This window comes from Desmodus rotundus, chromosome 13, assembly GCF_022682495.2.
Source record: "Desmodus rotundus isolate HL8 chromosome 13, HLdesRot8A.1, whole genome shotgun sequence".
Taxonomy (NCBI): domain Eukaryota; kingdom Metazoa; phylum Chordata; class Mammalia; order Chiroptera; family Phyllostomidae; genus Desmodus; species Desmodus rotundus.
This window is the reverse complement of record NC_071399.1, coordinates 5,606,432-5,623,621: the sequence shown is the minus strand read 5'-3', so window position 1 is coordinate 5,623,621 and position 17,190 is coordinate 5,606,432.

Here is a 17,190-nt window from a genome sequence, read left to right as displayed (position 1 = left end):
TGCTCTGATTAAATGATTCCTCAGAAATCATAATGCATATACTGCTTGACTTATCCCAGTACATAAAATTATTATGTACATTAGGAAGTATTATGTAATCAAAACTGGCTACAGGACAACCTAAATGATTGATAATTTCTTTAAAATGTCTGGCAAATCAATCTTCCCAGGAAGATATCACAATCTGATAAAAACAGGAGACTTGATAAAGCTCTGCTAGCTTCAGGGTCCTGGCCAACAGCCAGTGGTCTCAGGAGGCCTGAACTTAATGATGAATGTTATTTAAAAAAACACTTAAAATTAAATGAGTTTTGCACCTTGCTCTTATTCATTTGCTAACCTAAATTTGTGAAGAGTTTCTGAAAATACTTTATTCATGTATCCATTCGTTCCTTAGCATGTGGCAAGGAGTATTACAGAGTTGGAGAGGACATAAACCAAATGTGAGACAGGCTTACTCCTTAAAGAGCATTTATTTGCATAATGAGAAATATGGTAATGATAATAACATCCTCAGTAGCTACGATAGTCACCATTTACTAAATGCCACTATTTGCCTGGCACTGGGCTATGTGATTTATATACATTGCTTTTAATTCACATCAGCCTTAAGAAATTGATGCTATTTACCCAGCTTAATAAATGGTGAGATATAGGAATGTAAAGTAGATACATCTCTTGCCTAATGTTTCCCAGATAATCTCCAGCAGCTTTGGGGTTTAAAATTAAGTGCATAACACTGTAAATTCCAATTTTTCTTGTGCTTCCATTCACAACTGACTCATGAAATATTTAAACAGCAATACAAAGAAATTAACAATTAGATTCCAAAATGAGTGATAAAAATAAACACTCAAGGAGTCAAGAAATAAATCAGTAAGATGTTGAGAAAACGTTCATTTTTTTTTGTTTGCTTTTTCCGAGGAAGATCTTGAATTCATCGTTGAGAGAAATTTTTTTTAAAGTATAACTACACTGGACCCTTTGGTTATGCAAACAGAAAGCAAAGATGAGCTTCTGGGTTTATGACAGTAAGAAACTATATTTTCTTAAATACATAGTAAAAATATCAATATATTGGTTCCGAAACATAAGTGTTTCAGAAGATAAGTATTTGTGTGTGTGTACATGTGTATATATGTGTGTATATGCTGTTCCCCAGAAATTTGCCCACCGATTAGGATTATAAATTGGACATTAACTGGAATGCAGGGGACACACCTCACACCTTCACCTCTTGCTGAGGGGGAAGCGAAGAGGGTCCAGACAAGAAGAACAGGCGCCAGGGCCTAAAGAGCTGCAACCTCATAAATGATTATTCAATACTGAATAATTCATACTTTGGAAAAGTCTCTTGTGGTTGAATTTTTGGGTTCTGACAGGCTGTACAGTTATAAAAGGGAAGATACTCCAAGTGGAATCTATTATGTGGACAGAGCGGTTTGGAGCTCTTTTTGGTCTGAGCTGAGTTTGTCTTCCTTCACTCTGCCACCCACATGGAAGTGAGGTGTGGTGGCAAATGAGGCTTGAGCTCTAGGGGGTGGAGCTGGGCCAATGAGACTGCCTGTGTCCGAGGGGAAGCTAGCCAAAAGTCAGAGAATGGGGACACCTTGTAAAGAGACAGCCTGGTGCAGCCTTATTTTCACATGTGCTGTTAGACTGTTCAGCAATTCTTTGCTCCGTCATTGCCACATGCACGGTGATGTCCTCACACAATGGCTTAGGTTCAGCCATGTGGCTTTGGAGAACAATCTCATGTATCATATGAACAATACTTTTATCCTCAAATGTAAAAACAAAGCCAAGTCAAACTAGCATATAGAAGCCTTCAAACAAGTGACAGTTGTCAAGTGATGTCTGAGAGATGACCACGCCAGATTCTGCTAAATAGGGAGAGGTGGCAAAGTTCACAACTTACAAGCTTCAAATCATTTTCAACAATACCCAAATTAGCTAACGCCTATAATTAGGTGAAATAGTCTATGTAACCATAGATGCAAATCCTATAAATAGCTCCTACAGTACTCATATCAACTAAAACTCAGCGTATAAAGATCTCCCACGGAGGATCAGTGTTCGCAGGGCAGTGCTGTGGACGGGGAGCTGTGGCACCACCAGGGATGTGAGACTTGGCTCAGCTTCTCTCTTGTTCTCCTGTGGAGGAACATCACCTGGTGTGACTGCTGGGAGGCAAAGGTAAGTGAAACACCTTCTTATCCTTAGGGAACCAGAGCTGCCAGCTCTGTTATTGTTCCAGTATAAACATTTCAGAAAAAAAGCCAGTGTGCAAAATGACAAAAACTAGTGATGCTGGACATAATTTTGTTTAATTGATTGATACCATTCCAATTATGCAATGAGGGAAAGGCAATTTGGGTAATAGGACGTACTTCCAAAGTATGAAATTAACACTATAGTTTCTCTTCTGTTAATAATATGCCTGAATATATTAACAACTACTTAGTTAAATTATATCACACAAGCTAAATTTACAGCCCTGCTATTTTTATTTGCATCCAGATATAATATTGCAACCCACAAAACACAGCTAGAAGCAATTTTTGCTGACTTCACTATAAATAATAGTAAACTATAAATGTCTTCTTGAGAAAGTCCATAAATGTGGATATTATTAATCACAGGAATTTTTATTCATCTTAAATTTGCCTAACGAAGCCCTAAGAGAGGGCAATTACTTTAGACCTGATGCTAATCTCTGACATTTACATTTCTGGGATAATGACACCGAAGTGCCCATTAGAAATAATAGTAATATTTAAGATAGTTAGGCTGGTGAAAAAGTATGGATGGCAGATATTTACTGTGCGATTTTTTTTGTAAGTTCTCCCTTCCCAGCAGTCACACAACATAAGGAATAAAGGGAATATTTGGTGAGGCCCCTTTTATATTTCACTCTATGGTTCAGCTTCTCGCAAACTTCACTGAAAAATTTGGTATTAGGTAACAGTTTCTTTCACAACAGCCTTTATGACTTCACACCCACCTAACTTAAACCTCAAACTTAATACCTCGGAAACAAGAGCCCTATTCTCTTCTAATCTTGCTCTTCTTTTCATTTTTCCATGAATGGCACCACAGCATCTGATTTCCCAAACTTGGATTGTTAGAATCACTGTCATATCTTCCCTTTCTCTACTCTATGCATCCTTCTATCCCCATTAAAATAATGAGAAACAGAAATAAAATACTTAGAATCACACATTCTCTTCTTTCTTTCTCTCTCTCCAAGGCATTTAGTCCATCTCTCAAGTCCGCCTTAGCCTACTTGGTAAAGCTGTATTTCTCTCAGGCATTAAATGAAGTTACCAAGAATCTACAAAATGACTATATCATCATAGACATCGGAGTCAGACAAACCAAAGGTAGATTCCTGGCTACGCCCGAGCAGCTGTGACGTTATATCCTCTGCAAAGCAGTTAAGAGAAGCAACCGAAGTGCCCATCAGCAAACGAGTGGATCCAAAAACTATGGTATATTTACACAATGGAATTCTATGCAGCAGAGAGAAAGAAGGAGCTTATACCCTTTGCAACAGCATGGATGAAACTGGAGAGCATTATGCTAAGTGAAACAAGCCAGGAAGTGAGGGACAAATACCATATGATCTCACCTTTAACTGGAACATAAGCAATAGAAGGAAAAAGCAAACAAAATATAACCAGAGTCATTGAAGTTAAGAACAATCTAACAATAGCCAGGGCGGGGGTGGGGGGTGGGGGCGGGGACAGTGGGTAGAGGGGATTACAGGAACTACTATAAAGGACACATGGACAAAACCAAGGGGGAGGGTGGAGAGGGGGGAGGGAGGTGGGTTCAGCTGGGGTGGGGTGGAGGGATGGGGAGAAAAGGCATACAACTGTAATTGAATAACAATAAAAAAAAAAAAGGAAAAAAAAAAAAAAAAAGAGCACCACTGATCTTCCTGTGTTCTGACAAGCAAATAAGTGAAGGCAGGGGAAGCAGGACGGACGTTGCCTGCCATGTGCAAATCCTCTCGTTCTTCCTCCTCAACACCATCATCGTGTGTTTGCACCAATGCTTTCTGCCTTATGTTATCGATGCCCATGTCTCCACATGCCTCCTGGACTTTCAGGTGTGCGCCAGACTCATCTCTATATTCTCATCATCTAGCACAGTCTCTTGCACAGGTAGGAGCTCAGTCCATGTTTCTCGAATTTATTCATGCCAATAAGTTTTGCTCATAATTCAATCTTGACATGTTCTTATCTAGGTAATAAAAGGCTCTATGCCTTTTTCATTTTCATTGCTGTTGCTCATTGAAAAATCTACATAAGGAACAAATTTATGTGATAAAATTAATCGAGTTAATAAGTTGATAATTCAGGATTTTTTCAAAATCCTTATTTATTGAACTAAATTTATTTTATGTATATATCTGTATATCTATATCTCTGTCTATTTATACCCATATAAAACAATAGACTTCAGTGACCATGTATTTTCTGTGATCTGATGGGTAACCGCACATCTTTACAGAGACAGTAACCAGGAAATGATCAGCGTTTGATTCCACACTTGTAAAGGAAAATCAATTATTATCATCCTCAGCTGAATTTTATCTATTGTGGATGCGGAACAAGATGAAAATCCAGGGTACCAAGGATGCTTATATCAGGGAGCAAATAGATGACTAACATGTATAACTGGGATAAATCTTTTTTTTTAGTCGTTTTCTCTCTGGATCAGTCTGCTCTTTTCCCTTTTGTGTCATTTTATTTTATTTCAAACCTGTTCACTCTCTGATATATGTTTGAGCTGAGGATTGCAAACTATACTGTTTGATAAATTAGATACTGTGTCCTTATGAAAGATAGAGAGTCTTTTATCAAACATAAATATTATAGCAATGTGTACCCAGGAGGGAAATGGGCTAGACAGTCCACTTAATTTCCTTTATAGTTGAATTTTTTTAAAAAGCGTGAGATCAGGAAGCCAAGTTCTTGTGGGGTTTTTTTATTGACTGTGACAGAAGCCTATTGGAAACCCTCTGAGCTCTTGGGTCCTTGTTGGGAATGCGGTCCAGAGCTATCCCCTAAGAGAAACTGTTACAAAGATAATGTGAATAGGTATCCACCTGGCTGCCCCCCAAAATGAGTGCTGTCTTTCAGCTTTTTCCCTCCTTCCTTGCCTTTCCGTCCTTCCTTCCTTCCTTCCTCCCTTTTTCCCTTCCTCCCTCCCTCCCTTCCTTCTTTCCTTCCTTTCTTTTCTCTCAGCTACGAACTCAGAACATCTTTCTAGGTTTTATTAGGTGCAAAACTTATATACAAACAATATAGTTCTTTAATAAGTCATATTTTATTCTATAATAATTCCAAGGTATTTTTCAGAATATTTAATATTTGATATAGATGTGTTTCTTAAGACATGCACTCATATTTTAGTAGACAGTTCTGACCATAATTCATTTCAGATCGCATCAAAATAGAATTTTGAGAGGTTTTTCTTCATTTATTCAATGAATTTTGTGTGTGTGCAAAACATATGTTGTTATACTAGTTATTATTCCCACGGGTATACGGAAACAAGTCACTTTTTCTTTGCAGTCCAAACTTAAATGCCACCTCTCTGCGACACTTTTCCTGCCACCAGGACAGTTATTTACTGTCGTGTAGTGGGCCCCTGGGTATGCTTGTTGCCCTGTCAGGTTGCAGTGTCCAGGGGAAGTTGTGTGTCCTCGCATACTAAATAGTCCAGGCTCATGCACACGAGGCTTTGCGATTCACCGGACTAGATGGGCTGTGACACAGCTTTTCCCCTAACCCTTTTCTCCTCCAGGAAGCTGTCTTCACTTTGAGCTGAGACACACAGAAGACAGCACATCAGTGAAAATTTCAGACCACGTGGATTTTGAGTAAGCCTGGCAGTGACTCCTGTCCTTGAATTTATTTTCTTAAAATTTCACATTTTTCTTTAAAATAATCTCTATACTGTGAATACTCTGTGCCTTTGTGTATGAAGCTTAACAACAAGGATGTTCTCTGATATAACCTTTGTATAGGCATTATTTAAGAAACCCACTTAAAATAAATACAGCTTTTGCTATTTATTTATTAGCCATATACTTAACATCTAAAATATTGACTTTTAAAAAATTAATATGAAATGACCTCATAGAGATGTGTCATTACAGTGATAATTTAAATAAACCTTTTACTAAAAATATGTCTAGTCATGGAGAGCAATTAAAATACTATTAGTCTCATTTGCAGATAGGCACGGAACCCAGTATCTTCTGGATTTCCCTAAATGAAAGACACTCTTGAGAGGAAGTGGAAAAATCTGGCAGTTTTTCCACACTTTACAACAATCGTGATTGTGTCTTCTTATCCTGGGAAGGTATAAAAGCAAACAAAAAACTACAGTTTTTCAATTTCCTGTGGAATTGAGTCCCTGGGGTTATTACACCTGAGTCTCACTTTAATTTCTTTCAGGCAAATCAACATAGAATAACTTTCACAAATATGTATTTATTTAATATTAAATAAATAGAGATCAGAGGCCCTCTAGGAACTCCCCCCTGAGTATTTTGGCTTTCCAGTTGACCCAGTATGATCATATATCAGACCAGCATGCTGGCCCCAGCCTACTCCTCACCCCAGTTATCCTTTCGAACAACCTTCTCCAACGTCTCTTCTGTGATAATTTTCAACAAAAATGGTGTAAGAGACAAGTAAGTTTGGGAAACAACACATTAGCCTCAAGGAAATTCTATGTTTAATATAAAATACCTGCCCAGTCTAACTTAACAGTCTTTCCATATTTTAGTGATGACATATTTTTAAATAGAACAGCTGTGAGCATCTCCGGGGACTAATTTTACAGGGAGTGCATCTTTAAGAAGGAAAACATTGTTCTACAATTATGCGGTACATATTATTTGCATCAGTACCTAACTTCTGGGGACCCTATGTATGATGTGAATCTCCGCAGTATGGTGACAAGTGTTTAAGCTTAAATCAGAACAATAATTCTTTATTCACTGACATTGCATGCTCAAATTTCATTTATGATTAAACCCAATTATCACGTTTCAATATAAAAATAGAAAATTGCTGTCTTATGGTGATTCCAAGGACATTAACGCTTGTGACTTTACCAGTTCCCTTTCACGACCTTCTGTTGTGGTTAGAATTACAAGTTTCATTTCATACTGAGAGCTCCCTGCTGACTGATATGTGACATTAATTCCTCATCGCTCTCTCATCAGCTTTTTTTGTGTGTGTAGCTTTTGTTTTCAAACAACCTCCATGTTTAGGCTTTGCCTTTTTTGCTTCTACAAAAAAATCTTAGTTCTTCCTTCTCTAATTTTTAAACTTTCCTGAGCCCTCTTCTTCCCATTGTTTTCTAACCCTGAGTATCATTAATGCTTAGTTCTACTTCCTCTGCATTCATTCATTCATTCATCCATCCATCCATCCATTCATTCATTCATGCTAGTCCAGGGGCTTCCTCTCACTTTACAGCACCAACAACAGAGACCACAGTAACTACATGTCCCCAACTGTACAAGATGAAGTCGTAAAGGGCTTGAACTCTCAAATCAGCCCGATGGGAATTCCCCTTGCTTCCCCTAGCTTAATTATGTGTGAAATAATGACCGTGTTTTGTAAGAATTAAATGAGACAGTAAATATGATTGGAAATGCAGGACAAATAACTCTCTGAAGTCTAAAACAGTATGTATTTAATAACTATTTATTGAATTTTATGAACTCTATTCTAACCTGCATACATGCAACTCCTAAAGCAAACTGTTCCCTGGTGTACTTTTTTATATGTTTTTAGGGTGTGAACACTAACTGAACTGTCAAAGCAGCTTATTTCCTCTTAGATTTTTAAAAAAATTTTTAAAAAGTAAATATACACTAAAATATCTAAAACTACATTATAAATTATTTTTGAGCTGATTTTATCTGTTCCAAACATTTGGAGAGCACTGGACTACATAAATTATATATATGTACATTTAAATGTAATATGAATTGAATGAATTTATAAATGATGAATGAAAATAATAAGAGTCACCAACATTTTCCTAAATCTTTAAGTACCATAAATCAGTGCCTTATTGAATGCCATTTAAATTTGGTTGTGTAAATTTACCCTAATTTATTTTAGTTGTTTTAGTTTATTCTAATGCCTGATACTTGAAATCCAAAACCTTTTCAATAATATGTAATTATTTTTTTTGTTTCTAAAACTTTAATTTGGGTGACATTAAAAAACTTGCTTATATTAATCTCTCAAAAAATACAAAGTATTTTATAATAGTAACCAAAGGGTAGGAAGCTTTCATTTTTTGTCAACAAAGAAGAAAAAAAGAACAACTGCTTCTTTTGAGACTTCTTCTAATTTTTATTCTCTCTCTCTCTCTCTCTCTCTCTCTCTCTCTCTCTCTCTCTCTTTGTTGTTACTCTATTACAATTGTCCTCATTTTTTCCCCTTTGCCTCCTCTGCCCAGCCTAACCCCCCACCTCCCACAGTCAGTCCCCATACCATTGTCCATGTCCACAGTCATTCACACATGTTCTTTGACTGATTCCTTCTTCATCCCTCTGGTTCTATTTTGCTCGCCTGTTTGTTTTGTTGATTAGGTTCCACTTATAGGTGAGATCATATGGCATTTGTCTTTCTCTGACTGCCTTATTTAACTTAGCAAATAGTCTCCAGTTCCATCCAAGCTATTGCAAAAGGCAGGAATTCCTCCTTTTTCCTTCTGCATAGTATTCCATTATGTAGACATACTGTAGTTTTTTGATCCACTCATCTACTGATGGGCAATTAGGATGTTCATTCTTTCATTTTATTCCTGCTATTATGAAAACATAACCCTTAACTAAGAATCAGTGCAAGGCAAGCATTTAGGTCCATCTAGGACTGCCCTTGCATATAGGGAGGGACCAGGTCAACAGAGGTGGTTCCTACCCTGAGCAGCCCTGGGAACTTCCTTATACCAATCAGAAGACATTCACTTTAATTCTTTAAGGAAACATTCTAAGCTTTTCCATTTCTTTTGGTAAATTCTCTAGCTGATTTTATGGTATTATCTTAAAGCTGACTTATTATAATGGCATATGGAACTTGCAAGTTTAGTTTTAAAAATGTCCTGCTTTCTTAAGTAAAAATACTATATTCTGAACAAGTTATAAGATACAAAGAATATAGTTTTAGCAAGAAATGATGAAATAGAATGAGATGTAAAATAATTTGGCCACTCATTCACATCTCAACATTTTAAAAATATCTCCCATTAGTCAGAAAGTATGTGAGAGTCTGAGATTAGAAAGATAAATTGAAGACTATTATTTCCTGGAAGGTCACAGTATAGTTGGAAAGGACAGCAGTGTGCAGACTGCGTGAACCACGGCAACAGAACTATGAGTGTACCTCTGAAAGGTGAATGTATAGTTACAGAAGGAACACAGAAAACATGCCACAAACTTACAGGTACACAGATGCACACAGATTAAAAAGGTGACAAGGGCAGGAAATCCACGCTGAAATTATCTTTTTATCTGGGTACACAAAGAGAAGCTGGGAATTCACATGTAAATCCCAGACTATAGGGCCAGGTCATGTAAGCCAAGGGAGTAAAACTTTCATGCTCAGAACCTGTGGATGGTCATATTGTGGTCAAAGCTCAGGAAAATCTATTATTTTTATATGACCTCGGTGAAATAAGTGTGGAGGGGTGACTGCTAACCAGAATTTTAAGTCATCCATTCACTGTTGCAGGGAAGGCTTAAGGATACGTAGATATCCATCAAATAGTCATTTCATTGAGATGCTGGCAAATAGGAGGACATTCTCTCTTTTGTCTGGCTATGCCATTCAAAGACTTCTGCAAGGAGTGAGATGGACCTTAAGACTCTTAAAAACAAAGAGTCTTGAATAAATTCTGAGTCTATGGGAAGAAACTTTATCGTGATATCTAAAATGATACACAGCTGATAATTATTTATTTATTTTATTGTCAGGCACGAAATCATTGGAATAGAAAGTTGTAAGGAAAAAAATGGGGGTATTGACTGAGAGGAGCTCAAATCTGATAATATTTGGAGAATTCTATCAATTAGAGACCACCCATTAAACAGGGAAAATGTGCCCCTTAATTAAGTCAGTCATAAAAACCCCCCAGAATTACCCATTTTTTTATGAAGTTAGTATCCTTCTGCCGCCCCTTTCCATTCCCCTAGCCCAAAACACTTTCTAAGACACAGAACTACACAAAGGTGATATTGATTATCTATTGTTATTCCTTTTAGTCTCAGTCCTTGTATGTGGACATCACAGATAAGTGTGAAATCTGAACTTAATATATTGCCAAGATACTGTTATATTTCAGAGGCAAATGATCATTTTTGACAATGAATTTTTAAATAAATAGTGCCTACAAAGAAAACTCATAAACAATCTTTTTGTAGCTTGTCCAGGCCACTGCGGTGTGGAAAAAGCAGAGGACTGGTTACAAGGTAAATGGAAGAATTGAGTCTACGTGGGCTGAAAGCCTGGCCTTCAGTAGAAAGGTGTCAGCAACACACACCATTGATGAACACCTGAAGGTGTGAGAAGAGCGACCTGGGAAAGAAGGCAATGGCAGAATTTGAAGGGCATTCAATGCACTTCTCTTAGATTAAGAATCTTGGACTCATTAGCTTCAGAGTGAGAGATAGAAAAATCTATATTTAATTTTGAAAGAAGGACATGTTACGGCCATGCAAATATTAAAAAAAGGCATTTCTATGAACTTTGTTGATCTTAGCAGATAAAACACTGTTTTATTGTTATTATGCTCCATAAAGGTAGTTGTTTTTCATTGGTATTCAACATGCACGTTTAGGGCTTTGAATGACTTATGTGAATGTTGAAGACATTAAACTTTGCCTTCACATTTCAAAGGTGACCATCTAATAAAGTTTAAAAAATTTAAGAAAATTAATTTCAGCTATCTAAATTCTAGCTACACAAAAGATAACTTAGCTCTGGATGGTGTGGCTCAGTGGGCTGAGTGCTGGCCTGTGAACCAAAGGGTTGCTGGTTTGATTCCCAGTCAGGGCACATGCCTGGGCTGCGGGCAAGGTGCCCAGTAGGGGTTGTGTGAGAGGCAACCACACATTGATGTTTCTCTCTCTTTCTCCCTCCCTTCCCCTCTGTCTAAAAATAAATAAAATATCAATTTTTTAGTTACACATAGTGACTTAAAACTTTATAAATTTAAAAAATTAATTTGATTGGCTGCGTTGTGGGCAATGGGGGTGGTAAATGCAGATAACTGTAATTGAACAACCACAAAATTTAAAAGAGAAAGAAAAAATATATTTATATTAGGCAGAACATGTGTTTCTCCTGTTTTGTTATTTTTTAAAATCAACATACAGATATATCAGGATTATTCAGTTATGTTTTATTCAAAACATTTCTAAATGACATGATCATGCTCACTTTCTCTACTAAGTGTACACACACACGATGTACGTGAACTTGTTCTCTTTTTACTTATTAAAACATGTTAATATATAGTATAGAGGACTGAAGAGCTTGACTTATTTTATTTAATAAAGAGAGGTACTGTTTTCCTGGCGTACATATTTGAAATAATAAAATGCTACCTTAACTTACTATTTCAAAATAATTAAATCTAACAACAAATGAATGAATTCTTTAGGTCTTACTTCATAAGTATTTATATCCTCTCAACTCATACTCATTACTTGGTAAGTCTGTTAAGTATTTATTATTGCTTTCTTTTTTTTCCCGACCCACATAATGACTAAACTTTTTCAAGAAACTAAGTAAAGAATATTCACTGAATTAGATAGGATACTTATAAATATGTGGATGTGGGAAATGCTTTGTTTTCAGTTTTAAAAGGCAAGAGTCAACATTTAGTTTGGGATTGGACATTTTTTTTTTAATCATACTACTATGTTATAACTGTTCAATGTTATTTTTAAGTTGTAAGGATAGCATATGATTTTGGAAGATTGAACTATGCTTTTGGAATATGGCACAATCTTTTCTGAATAGATTATAGATTTTATTTAAAATAAGAATTTCATATGTCTCTGGGCCCTCTGTATGTCTTCCTTGGAGAAATGGAATTCTATGCAGCAGAGAGAAAGAAGGAGCTTATATCCTTTGCAATGGCATGGATGGAACTGGAGAGCATTATGCTAAGTGAAATAAGCCAGGTGGTGAGGGACAAATACCATATGATCTCACCTTTAACTGGAACATAATCAACAAAAGAAAAAAGCAAACAAAATATAACCAGAGACATTGAAATTAAGAACATTGTGACAATAGCCACAGGGGAGTGGGGAGGGGATAGTGGGGAGAGGGGTCTATAGGAGCTACTATAAAGGACACAAGGACAAAATCAAAGGGGAGGGTAGAGGTGGGGGAGGGAGGTGGGACTGGCTGGGGTGGGGTGGAGGGAAGGGGAGAAAATGCAGACAATTGTAACTGAATAAAAATAAATAATTAAAATAAAATAAGAATTTCATACAACTGTCTGGCACTCTTAATTGTATTCTATACTGTTTTATACTCTTGACATTTGAACAAAACATCTTTGAAACTGTCTGTCAATTGGAATAGTTATCTTCCTTTTTGCAAGCAAGTGTGATATTTGCACATCGTACAGTAATAATATGATCACCAAACTAAAGTATGTTGGTGGCATCTCTGAGGTTCTAATATTCACATTACAAACTCCCTCTCTCTTCTGTACTCAGGATCAGCACCAGCTCGGAGCCTCTGGGTGCAGTGGGTACCAGCCAGTGAAGACGGCTGCTTCTCAGAGGTGAAGTTCCTCCTCCAGAGAACCCCGACCTGTGCTTTTGTCTCTGCGCCCTCTGCTTACTTGGATGAGACTGCCTTCTAATCCATGGACAATGGTGAGACTCTAACTATGTTTTTAAGCAAGTGGAAGATAGTAACATTTTTCATGCATTTCTCCATTTAATAAATTTTAATGAAATAAAAACAAAATAAACATTTTTATATTGATTCATTACTCTTGCCATGAATTAATTACACAATAGAATTTAGGTATTTTTGCAAACTACACTCAATACTTTCAAGCTACTAGTCTGTACTCCAAATCAAAAACTGTACCCGCAATTTGGGGCAAACTATGTGCTTGAACAAAAACATAAGAAATCCTTTGAGGCAGACTTTTTTTTTTCCCCTAAGCAAAGTTATCTTTAATATTTATTATCTGTGGGCTATATGTAGTATATAATATATTTTAAATTAGATATATTTAATTTTTTTCTTAATTCTTAAGTTTCTAATTTTAATCATAGTTGGTCAAGTAATTATCAGATACAAATATTATATTATTAGAACTTATATTTTCAGTACTTGGCATGCTTATCCTACTTAAACTCGCAAAACTGGCAGTAAGTTTAGATTCTATCCCCAACGTAGCATTCATTAATCAATGATGATTTACACTAATATAAGTCCATTGATCTTATTCTCAGGCTCTCCCTTGTGAGTGATTTCATCCTTTGGAAGACATGATTAGATACATTAAGCTGTGGTATTCCTTTCCAACAAATGAGCCTGGCTTGACTGCTCCAGAAACATCAAATTAATAATGACATAAAGTTATTTGTATAATTTTTCATATTTTAACATCTAATTTATTGCAATCCTAAGAAAATTCATGTGTAGTGATTCAGAGAGGAATTATCAGAAAATGTACAAATCTAGAATATAAATCCATTGAGAGCTGGATGTATTTCTCATGTTTCTCTTTAAATACACTTCACATGGAATATTTTTATTTTTGCTTTTTTAGGTATATAGTGGACATTTAAAATGCTTTTAAGTCTTCACTTTATTAATCTTTATTAATGGAATTTTGAGGTTTTAAGCTTAGAAAGTCCGAACTGACTTTATTAGTCTTAAAAGTACCATCTTTTTATACAACTAGTTCATATTCCCTATTACTAAGAATGTTTTTTTTTTTCCCTGCTTTCGCAAGTCTGTTTTTAACTGAACAGATATCATGACCACAGGAGGAACAGTTATTATGGTGTCATTGTTTTCCTCTGTGGTTTTCTATTTCACAGGAGAATTTAAATACAACTAGTATTACTGCTATTCCTAGAAAACCAGCACCTTAAATGCATTATGTTATATAAACCTAAAACAACTCAATAAAGAGCATCATGGGATAATGTTGTGATACACGCTCCGTGTGCTTTTTGCATTTCTTTATACACTGTCCCCTCCCACCCACTTATTCAGCAGCATCCACTGCCTCAAACAAGGGAGACATGAAAGACAGGGGGGAAAAAGAAAGCACTTCAAATTCAAAAGTTTAGCATTTATACCACTAAAGTCTTGACATCAGACGAGATAAAGAATAAATCCAAGGCTTGATAAAGGACCCGAGGCACAGAGCAGAGGCAGAGAGAGCAGAGGCATAAAGGACATCAAGGGGAAGCCAACCCCCGCCTGCCGAGAAGCTGCCCATCCGGCTCCCAGAAACCCCCACGTTAGGCAGGATGCAGGTGAGTGAGGCAGACCAGATTCCTCAGGAGGACATTCAGAGCCACCTTCCAGGTGTGGCTCAGACAGAGGGAGTCCTGCGGTTGGGATAAAGAAGCTCGTACAGAGGCTCTTGTAAACTGGCCGTGAAAGAGCCCAAGGAAACAGAAACATCTCAGCAAATTCTCCTGTGTATTCATTCATTCACTCATCCACTCATTCACTTAAAAATATATATAGAGAGAATTATCATGTTGCAGAAAACATTCCCAATGGTGAGTTTATTACGATAGAACCAACAAAAATTTTGCATTCATCCTTTTCTTGTAAACTTCCTAAGGAGCAAAACCAACCATAATCCTTGTGAAGCTATTCCTACATGGAACAAATACTCCGAGAGACAAATGGGTCTGAGCGGATCAAGTAGCATGTTGTTTTATGTGCCGTGGAGTGCTTCCTGAATGGCTGACGCACCTATCCCTCCAGCTGCTAGAAAGCCCAGCTTCTGACAACAGCTGTGCATCTCACTGGGCCTGGGCCCCAGCTGTACTCAACTGCCTCTGCCAGTGTTACATCCCCATCCACTGGGAATGCCCACAGCCAATCACAGGCCAAGGCAGGGGTACCGAGCCGCACAGTCACAATTTGGGCAACTCTGAACATCCATCCCAGATGCAGATCTCCCTGGAGAACCCGTGGAAATCACCCTGCAGATCAGCTTGTCCCTCGGCACACCTGCCATTGCACTTCCCCACATCTCAAGGACAATTCCTCTTCTGTACTCCACTCACCATCTGAGTCTGTTTTCAGGGCACCCAATGTAAACACATGGATAAAGGGTAACACCATTCCTAGTCCCGAGAGCACCACGGCAGGCAGAGGCTATGGATGTTGCTGGAAGGGAGGAGAGGGCTTCTTGCTAAGCATAAAGATCTCTGAGCTCCTACTTAACTCCTGACGGTGGAAGTGTACTGTCCTTCAGAGACAGTTTCACTCCAGCTCCTGGGGAATTTCGGAACCTCTGCCTATATGCCCTGCAAAGGAGCCACACCAAGGGATAGCTCTGACCTCCTGTCTCCCCATACCCTAGAGAACTTAGGGGCAATTCTGGGAGAATAGATAAGGTGTGAATCCTTGATTATTCTGGTGTGAAGTGTTTAATACACAGAGTACTTGGAAATGCTATTATAAAATAACTGTTGTATCCTGACAATCGTGGCTCAGTTGGTTGAGCACCGTCCTGCAAAGTAAAAGGTTGTGAGTTTGATTCCTGATCAGGGCACGTGCCTGGGTTGTGGGCCAGTCCCAGCTGGGGCACATGTGAGAGGCAACTGATGGATGTTTCTTTCCTTCTCTTTCTCCATCCCTCCCCCTCTCTCTAAAAATAAATAAGTAAAATATTTTTAAAATAACGTTATAGAAGAATAAAGAAACCTAATTTTGAAAACCGAACCTGTTGACTGAAATGTTAGGTACAAAAATTGGGCACAGTATCCCTCATTTTGCAAATAAGGAAACTAACATTTTTATGTACGTGTAACTTGTATAAACTCATCTGGTAAAAATGTCAGATTTGAATCTGGGCGTTTCTCACGCCAGTCCTCAGGCTTATCCTATCCCTAAGTAGAGTCAAGCAGCTTATCTAGTTATTTTCATTATCCACGACTGTTTTATAATTACTTTTGGTGTTCTATTTATTATTTCCCAGGGATTGAAAACACATAACCGATATTTTCTCACATCACACATAGTAAATTTCTCTGAGTGACAGAGAATGATACATCTTAAAAGTTTTTTTCTTGCTCTTATAATTTATAAATATTTAGAACAGTGTGTCAGGTTAAAACTTTTAAATGTCTCTTAATAAAGGATTTTGAAATTTTAAATATTTACAGGATTGGGCGAATATTATCTGCTTTAATCTTTTTTTTTTTACTTTGTCTCTCCATAATTTGAAAACTACATTTGTGTGTATTTTCTTCAATCATTTCACCCCCAAAAAAGTCTCCTTCGGAAAGGATATATGAAGCTATCGTCCTATTAATATTTCTTCTTCAAATCAAAAGTTTAATGAAAGGAGAAAAAGGATAATGGATTCTCATAAATGACCTCTGAGCTCAAAAGTTATTTTCAGAATTTCTCAAAGAGCAAGCTGAGAAAATATTATCACAGCAGACCAAAGGAAAGAATACTTAAAAATGAATGGACCTTTGCTACCTGCAGTAACCATGGGATCTTGTTTTAAGAAAATCAAAACAAACAAACCTCACCAGTGACTACCACACAGATAACATATGTGAGTGCTTATTAAACGTAGCGGTGAGTGACGTCTGTGTCTCTTTTATCAGTATCTGATATGAATCTTTAATTTCTTAATATATTCTTTCTAAAAGTATTTATCACAAAATGTTCATGAATGTAGCTTCTATCGGATTTTCCAAGGTTTATTAAGATAACCTTTGGAATGACAGCTTTTTCTTTTTTTTTTTAACTGCAGATGATTAGATATGGAACAATGCTTTGGAATTAAAACCACTAGGCAGACGGTGCTAGGTTAGGGCACGGAGGTCTGTTTCTAAGTGTGTGTGTGTGTGTGTGTAGATATCTTCTTATTAAGCACAGAATGTCAAATACTATAGAAAAT